The sequence below is a fragment of the Fukomys damarensis genome, unplaced genomic scaffold (genome assembly GCF_012274545.1).
Source record: "Fukomys damarensis isolate Sample0158 unplaced genomic scaffold, DMR_v1.0_HiC HiC_scaffold_33, whole genome shotgun sequence".
In the NCBI taxonomy this organism is placed as follows: Eukaryota; Metazoa; Chordata; class Mammalia; order Rodentia; family Bathyergidae; genus Fukomys; species Fukomys damarensis.
In genome coordinates this window covers 4,509,872-4,518,115 of record NW_022900945.1, presented here as the reverse complement: position 1 = coordinate 4,518,115, position 8,244 = coordinate 4,509,872, and the positions used below count along the sequence as shown (strand labels likewise).

At 49.1% G+C, this 8,244-nt stretch overlaps 1 protein-coding gene across 2 annotated transcripts in view; it reads right to left on the bottom strand.

The window, feature by feature from the left end:
- Positions 1 to 8,238, bottom strand: part of LOC104848895 — a 23,280-nt gene extending 15,042 nt beyond the window's left edge. For both annotated transcript variants that reach the window (XR_776577.2, XR_004515041.1), the window contains exon 1: positions 7,943 to 8,238. The gene's annotated coding sequence lies outside the window, so the exon portion shown is untranslated. The remainder of the gene's footprint in view (positions 1 to 7,942) is intronic.
- Between the last annotated feature and the right edge of the window lie 6 nt (positions 8,239 to 8,244).

Here is an 8,244-nt window from a genome sequence, read left to right as displayed (position 1 = left end):
AACCAAAAAAAAAAAAAAAACAAAACTTTGCAGCTGAAGAATACAACTAAAACTAAAAATTCTATTTGACCCAGCTAATCCCCTTATTTAAAAAAAAATCATTCTGGGTGCTGTATGGAGAAAGATGAATTCAAACTGGAAGAGCCAGGTGTAGTGGCACACGCCTATAATCCCAGCACTTCGGAGGCTGAGGCAGGAGGATCACAACAAGTTCAAGGCCAGCCTGGGCTACACAGTGAGACCTGTTTTTTGTTTTTGTTTTTGTTTTTGTTTTTGTTTTTGTTTTAAAAAAAGCAGAAAAAACAATGAAGAGAGAATATCCATATTTTAGCAAGAACAAATGATGTCTTTGACCACAGTGTCAGTAGAAGAAGTAATTAATAACTGCCGGGATAAGGATACATTTCAAAGACAGAGTTGATGACATTTGCTAAAGCTGATATTTGAGCTGTGAGAAAAGAAGGGAGTTAAAGGTTTTTGGCCTAAGCAACTGGAAGGATAGAATTTCCACCAACTGAGTTGGGGAAGATGTGAGAGGAGAGGTTTGGAAGGTGTTCCTCATGTTTCTCAACAGGAAAGGGAACTAAAGATTATTTCTGAAATCTTTCTGCAACACCAGATTTTAAAAGCGGAATCTTAGAATCTTCAGTGTGTGTTCTGAGTACATTCCGACAGCAGCCATCTGGGACAACAACCTACACATAAAAGGCAGAGGGAGCAACAGAGAGGAGAAAAGAATATTTCACTTAGTAACTCTGGCCACTGCTCTGGAAGGAACAGGGTAGGCACAGGGTCTGGGTCAGTGAAGGCCTCACTGAGTGCTGTTTATCTTATTTGAGCCTCGAAGGAGTTAGCCACAGGGTGAGAGGTGCTCACCAGTTGGTGGAAATGAGCGTAGTCTATAATCTGAGTGATGAGCAGGTATAGAATGACCCAGAAAACAGATATGTTTGAAGAACTAAAGAATGTCAGTTCGAATCAGAGAAGGGTGACCAAAAATCAGTGTTGTGAAAAAAAAAAAGCAGGAGGTAGATTTATCCTAATAATAAATATGCAGTTTTAGGAAATTTTTGTAGCTGCTCTATAGAGAGGAACAGTCATGGAGTTCGTAAGTTTTTCATAACGGGGACAAAATACCTGAAACTGACAACTTAAGGAAGGAGAGGCTTATGCTGTCATGGTTCCGGAGGTTTCAGTCCATAGTTAGACTGGTTGCAAAGCAAGAACATCATGGCAGAGAATACAATGCCTACAGCATTGCAACTGGGAGTAAAGAACAGGAAGAGGGAGGGAGGAAGGGAGAGACGGAGAGAAACGGAGAGACAGAGACAGAGGCCCTCCCGAGGCAAGCTCTCACTGACCAGACCCCCCCAGCACTCTCAGCTATGAACTGGTGATGGCTGAATCCGCCGATGAGTAGAGCACCTCCGGGAGGGACCGCCCTTCCAAAGGCCCAGCCTCTGAACACAGGAGACTCTGGGCATATGTGAAATCTCAAGCACAAACTCCTCCAGCCTGAGGCAGTGGCTCTGACCTCGGAGATACTAGGAAATTATAAAGGCGAACGAAAGGAGAGGCCGTCCAGGTGGTTCTGGGCTCCTGAGGTGAGCAGTGTAGACGCTTGTGCCCCTTTTATTACAACACGTGCGCCAGTTACTGCACTGCATGTCCTGGTTGCAAACCTACCCTTCTCTATTCTGCTTTCTGAAGCTCAGGCTTGTGTTTTGTGGATCACACTGCTGGCTGCTGGCTGGCTCTGTGCTGAACTCTGCCCTGGAGGGTTACGTGATGCTGGAGAAGGCTGGAGGCTGACCGTGGTATAGTTCACCGGGATCCTGACCCTGTTAACATTCCATGTAAAACCAACTGGTTCGATCCATTGATTCAGCCTCGCTCTTTAGGCCTGACCCATGAGAAGTGGGATCGGGGTCTCTGCATTCATTACCTGGTTCAGCAGGGAGCAACAGGAGAATCCAGGTGCTGAGGTTGAAGGGCAACGAGTTTAGTCTGAGGTGCGTGGAGGAGCATCAGAGAGTACTACGCAGAGGAAGAGCTGTAGAAGACAGCTGGACATGGTCTTGGGTATCAGGTGCCTGCTTGTCCTTACGGTGCCCCCTAGAGACCCGTATGCAGGGCTTCTCCCATGATGCAGCAGGGCTTCTCCCATGATGCAGTGGTGCTCAAGGGCTCCGCCAGTGCTGTCAGGGGTCAAGCACCTGAAGAGTTCCGAGCTGAGGAAGTGGGGCGCCCCAGGCCGGCCTTTGGGGGGTGGCTCTCATCCCTGGCCCCTTTCCTCTCCGGCTCTTTCCTTCTCACTGCTTCCTGGCTGACGCTCTCAGCACAGGCCTTAAAGCAATAGAGCTTGCTGACCACGGTGCTCAGAGCAATGAGGAGCGCACAGTTGGGCGCTGGGAGCTTTTGTGTTTTAGGAGGTGGAACTCTCTGGAGTTGACTACTCAGCGGGAGTGGCTGGCAGTGGTTCCTCCTAGGAGAAAACCAAAAGGGAGGTCCTTCCTGGGAGAAAGAGGACCATTTGCAAGCAAAAGGGAATGGCTAGAGCCGAAAGGGAGTTGCTCAGGTTTGCTCTTGGGGGGTGAGGTTGTAAATAAACCAGGCTTGTGTTCTGAAGCTGCAATTTTCTTCCAAAGTACAATTGTTAAAATTTCGAGTTCCTGGTCTTCTCTCTAACTGTATTTTTTCTGTCCTACCTCAATAAAACCATGAGGCAAAATAAACCTTTCCCCCTGTCAGCTGACATTCTTAGCTGTCTTGCCCTAGTAGCGGAAAGGTGGCTCACACAAACGTGGAGTTGAAGGGAACACAGGGTTGGAAATCTGATGATCACCCAAGGAACAATCCATGGAATGGAACGAGATAGTGCAGCAAGAAACCGGAGACTGAAAAGAGAAAGAGAAGACTCAAGATGAGGCCTTGAGGAATGAAAACTTATAGTCTAGTAGAAAGGTACAGGCAGCTAAGTTAGAAATAAATACACAGGGAGGGACTGGGCTCTCAGGGAGTCAGCGCAGCAATAGACATCACAATGGTGGCTGGAGGTGCATCTGAGGACCAGGCCTGTGAGCCTCTCTGAGGGACAGCAGGGACGAGACTGGGCTGTGATTAGCACACCTGGTCCCGGAAGTCCAGACGGGCATCAGGTGTGAGCACAGACCCGTCCTTCCCCGAAACCATTTCCCTATCGGATCAGTGTTAGCTAAGGAGCCTTACTTGTAAGCTTATCCTTGATGGTCATGTGACCCGCACTGTGCCCACCGTGTGATTTTGCTTTGTATATCACCCTGACAAAGGGCCTGGGTGCTTCTTTTCTCCTCCTCTCCAGCCACACTCTCCTGACTTCTTCCTTTGCAGGACTTCACTCCTCGGTGTTGTGGGACCAGGACCTCAGCACGCCTGACCCCGGACAGGCTGGGAGTTGTGTTTCTCCTAAATCAAAAGGAGGCTCTGACATGCTGACCGGAGCGAGAGTGTCACTGGGTTTAGTTCCATGGAAGTTGGGGTGGCTGGGGTGATCCACAGGTGTAAAGCTACTTTGATGGCGGCGAAGAATGAATAAGGGGAGGTGACAGGTGGGACAGAACCACGGGGAGTAGGTGGGTAAGGGGGCAACTTGCCAAGGTTGGGGATCACAGAATCAGCTGATTTACTGGTTTGTTTTTGTTTGAAACACTATTTCCAGTGCCTCACTCGGGGCCTGTGTGCTATCCGAAGGAATGCATCTCTGCTAACTCCATCCTCCACACATTGCTGTTTCTTTTTCCTAGTTAGCCCTCTTCATAGGACTGGAAACCACCAGCCTGGGTAATGGTTCCTTCAGGGCTTTGTACCGACATTGCCACCGCTGACAAAAGAAGCGATGTCCACAGTTCCCGAGGAAGCACTGTTTAGGGGAGGAGCACAAACTAGAGCTGAACAGAGCCAGGCTGGGTGTGTAGTCACTGAGCAGGGGATGCTGCACAGGCCTGACACCCCTCAGGACCCCGGGTTTCCTGTCCATAGGTTGTTTCACCATCCTTACTTCCGCGAGGGTAAGGAGGAGATAACGGATAACAATTAAAGCAGGTTCCTTCCGTTCCTTCCATCCCTCCTGGAGAAAGCACTGCTGAAAAGCTCTGTGTCACTTCGTGATCTTGGCTCCTCAGAATTTGAAAAGCATTGTTCAGACAGAGAGCCTGTGTGACCTTTGCTTCCCGACTGTAATCAGTGGCACGACACAGCAGGACATTGATCTACACTGGTAGGGCAACACCATAAGAGGCCAACAAAATTCCCAGTGTAAGGCATGGAGGTGCATGCCTGAAATCCTGGCACTCTGGGAGGCTGAGGCAGGAGGGTTGCAGGTTTGCACCCAGCCTGGGCAACTCAGTGGCTTAGATCCAGTTTCAAAAAACAAACAAACAAACAGCTCCCAATGTTAAAGAGCAAGAGGGCCAGGCGTTCTGGGGAAGCTGGAATCAACAATGACTCATTCACAGTAGCATCCCAGAGACCGTTAGGCAAGGCCGTACAAAGATACTTCAAACTTGGTATGTTTAAAACCGAGGGGAAAAGAAGTTACGTGAGTTATGTTTTTAAAACTGTATGCACAGTCAGTTTTCCCTTATGGAGGAATATGATGGCTAGTGGCAATATTTTAATTTAAAAAATGACTTAATGACAGACTTTGCTGCTAGTCATTCTACCGGTGAGGATATGTTTATCGATGAATTTGGAACGTCGATCTTTCCAAATCGAGTAGACTTGCCCCACAGTGACAGCAGTCTTTTCAGTCTTGTCCAACCTTTTCAATATTTCAGTACCGAGATTCAGTTTGTCAGATAATGGATACATCTCCATGTAGGGTTTTAATATTACTCCAGTTAGGAAACAGGTCTGAGGCCCAAAGTGTTACAATTTTATCTAACAGTTTAAGTAGCTATAATCTGGGAAAAGGACACAATCTCTGTGGCCACCTCCCTCACCTTCTAAATGTCTGACAGACCACAGAATCTTCCAGAAGGCCTGAGGGGCCCAGACTTGGCTCCTGGCAGAGCCTCACCTTTGCCAGAAACTCATGCGCTCGTGCCGGGATCTGTGTTAGCAGGTTTAGTCTCACTTTGCATGACTGCAGTAGAGGTACGGCACACATTTGTGCGGGGCACAGGCGCGTCTTCACAGGCAAGACTTGAGCTATTAATCCGGCTCCTTTCATCGTCCCATAGCTGCCATCTGGCTTCATAAAAGAGGGTTTCGTTTTTATGAAGTGTTTGTGGGGCTTTGGAATGGGAGATCAATTTGCAGACTTAAAAATAGGTGAACTTTGACCTTCTGTGGTAAGGCTGCACGAACGAGGGCAGTTTGTAAACTGAGAAGGTGGCAATCGTGCACACATCGGTAGGGACGGTTCCTGGAACCACCACGGAATCCTCTTCAGTCCCTGGAATGAATGCAGTGGATGTGACGGGCTGCCCCAGAAAGACCTGGGGGAATGGCAGTGAAAAGAGAAGGTTGGGTAATCCTGACCACCTGTAAAGTGCGTTCGTCCTAAGCACTTTGCATTTACCAACCGCAGTAACTCTAACCATGATTGTAAGGTGGGTCCTGTTTTCATCCCGTTTACCTGGGAGGAAGCTGAAGCCCAGTAACTTCTCCAGAGTCTCAGTGCAGGCCAAGGAGCAGAGTTTGGCCGGAGGATCAGTGTTCGGGCCTGGTTCCTTGCTATCAGGAACATTGTTTCTTTTATAATAATGTTTTGTGTGGTATGGGGGTTTGAACCTAGGACTTCACTCCTGCTAGACAAATGCTCTACTACTGAGCTACATCCATGATTTTTAAATTTTACTTTGAGACAAGGTTGCCTAGGTGATCCTCCTGCCTCAGCTTCCTGAGTAGCACCTCCACAGTGGCTGTAATATTTTTTCCTCCACAGGCTATTTCTCAAAATATCCTAGTGATTTTTCTTCTGCTGCTAGCATTCAAGGGAGAATGCTGGTCTTTCTCCTTGTTAGCTAAGCACCTCCCTTCATCGATCCATTTGCTGGGTGTTCTTGCTTACCCTCTCCTGCGAAGGTCACCGCCCAGCGGGATCCACAGACTCTAGCCTCTGTGCCGTGGTCTGAGTGTTCCTCCCCTGCTTTCTCCGAGCAGACTGAATTCCACCTGAGGGCCCTGAGAAGCTGGCCCTTGGGAGGGAGTAGGTCTCCTGAATGCGAAGGCAATCAGGCCTTGGAAAAGAACCTGCAGACACATACACCCTCTTGACCTTTGGTCTCTCCTACCATCCGAGGGCACTGCGTCCTTGACCTGAGGACACAGCGTTCAGGGCCTCATCTTGGAAGCTGAATCAGACCTCACCACACACCCAACACGGGAGTGGCCCGGTCACAGAGCGCCTCCAGTGAGACATGTGTCCTTTACGAGTGACCCAGCTTGAGGCACTTTGAGTAAAACCCTCCACCAAGAGGGGGACACAGGAGAGAAGCAGGGCAGAGGGCCAGAAGGCTGCCCGGAGAAGAGGCCCTGCGTCGTCCACGTAAGGACTGAAAAGGGAGGCGGGGCACAGTCGGGGCACAGAGCAGGGGCCCTGCTGACCCCACTGCAGCTGCAGCAGGCGAGGAGGCAGAACAGCGCCTTGGAGTGGGCCGGGAGCTTCATGCCACCAGCTGGTCCTCTAGAGTCTGCCACCGGCTGACAGGGTGCACTGGGGTATGTCCTGCCAGCACGTGGTCCCACTCATCGGAGGGCACAGAGCAGGAAGCGTCGCAGCGGGAAAGAGCCGGGCTCCGGGAGGGACGAGAAGACTGCTGTGCCTGAGCTTGAGCGGAGGAGGTATCTGGAGCTGGGTCTGTGCTGCGGCTGCACAGTGATGCGAGTACTCAGCCACAGGGCTGAGCGCTCCCAAAGCATTAAAATGACCAACTCCAAGTACATCTTACCACAGTTTCAAATTAAGGAAAAAGGACATAAAAACGTACAGGCCAAGCATTTAGAGAAAAAATTCATAGTTCTTTGGTGCTGTTTCATTAGATAAAATCATTCCTTTGCTTACCCCCACAGCCATGACCTGGCAGTTTAGATCAGGCAGGTAGGGATCAGAGAAGTCGTCTATCTACCTGGCCCCAGGGCACACAGCCATGGCTGCAGGCATTTTAACAAATCCTAGATTTGGAATTTAAGCCTTTCCCATCCAAACACCTCACGCTTTTACCAATCCCCACGCAGCTTAATTATCTTTTTTTTTTTTTGATATGTTAACAGTTTTCTTAAAAATGTCCTCCTTAATCTTCTGAGAAGGTACTGCATGGCACCTTCTAGGTTCAGGAGGTATGAGAAAGTGAGACCCTGCAGAATGGAATGTTTGTGGAATCTTTTCTGTTGAGTCACATCTGATAATAAGGGCTCTGCCTTCTGCAAGAGGGACGGAAAGAGTCTCCAGAGTCAAGATGAGTCCGGACACAATACGGGGCGACCCAAAAGCATGGTGAATGTGGACATTTTTAAAAACAATTACAGTGAGACACACTGTCACTAATTCTGCTCAAAATACGAAACCCCACATGCTTATCCCGTCATTCTTGGCCATGTCTTTTAATATAATACATTTAAAAAATGTAAACACTAACTGTATTTCACGATCACACCTCGTGGATCCCAAGTTTACAGCAATTCCTGTCAAAAACACTATGCTGTGTCCTCATCCTCTGTGGTACTGTGAGATTTCTTGCTCTTTCCCAAAGTCAAAACGACCAGGAAAGGGGAACTTGTTTCTTCTGTTAGTAGTAGATGTTTGCACACATAACGGCTCCCTTCACCGTGGGGAGTTGGTGCATGACTATAACACAGCTTTCTTCCTTTTTGTCCCCTTCCCTTCCCACCCCTACGATTCCCTGTTGCAAAAGATCCACCGTCCTGTTTTCTGTTATCTTTATTTTGCTTTTTTACTTACTTATCCTTTGGGTAAACACTTTGAATCGCTTCACGACATCCAGGCGGTGCAGCTGAAGACACGCAGGAAAGAGGACTTCAGAACTACTTCAGCAAGTGGCCAGGCCCATAGGATCAGTGTGCTGCATGTGAAGGGGACGATTTGGAGGAGATTCGTGGCAATGTGTCTTTTACTGCAATGCACGTTAGAAGTCTACACGCGCCCCGCAGCTCTGCATCCGCAGAGGCAGGAGGGTCTGCGGGCCTGCTCTGCAGATGCGCCTTGGCGGCCCAGGGCTCCCGCGGGTCCGGCGCAGGCGCAGT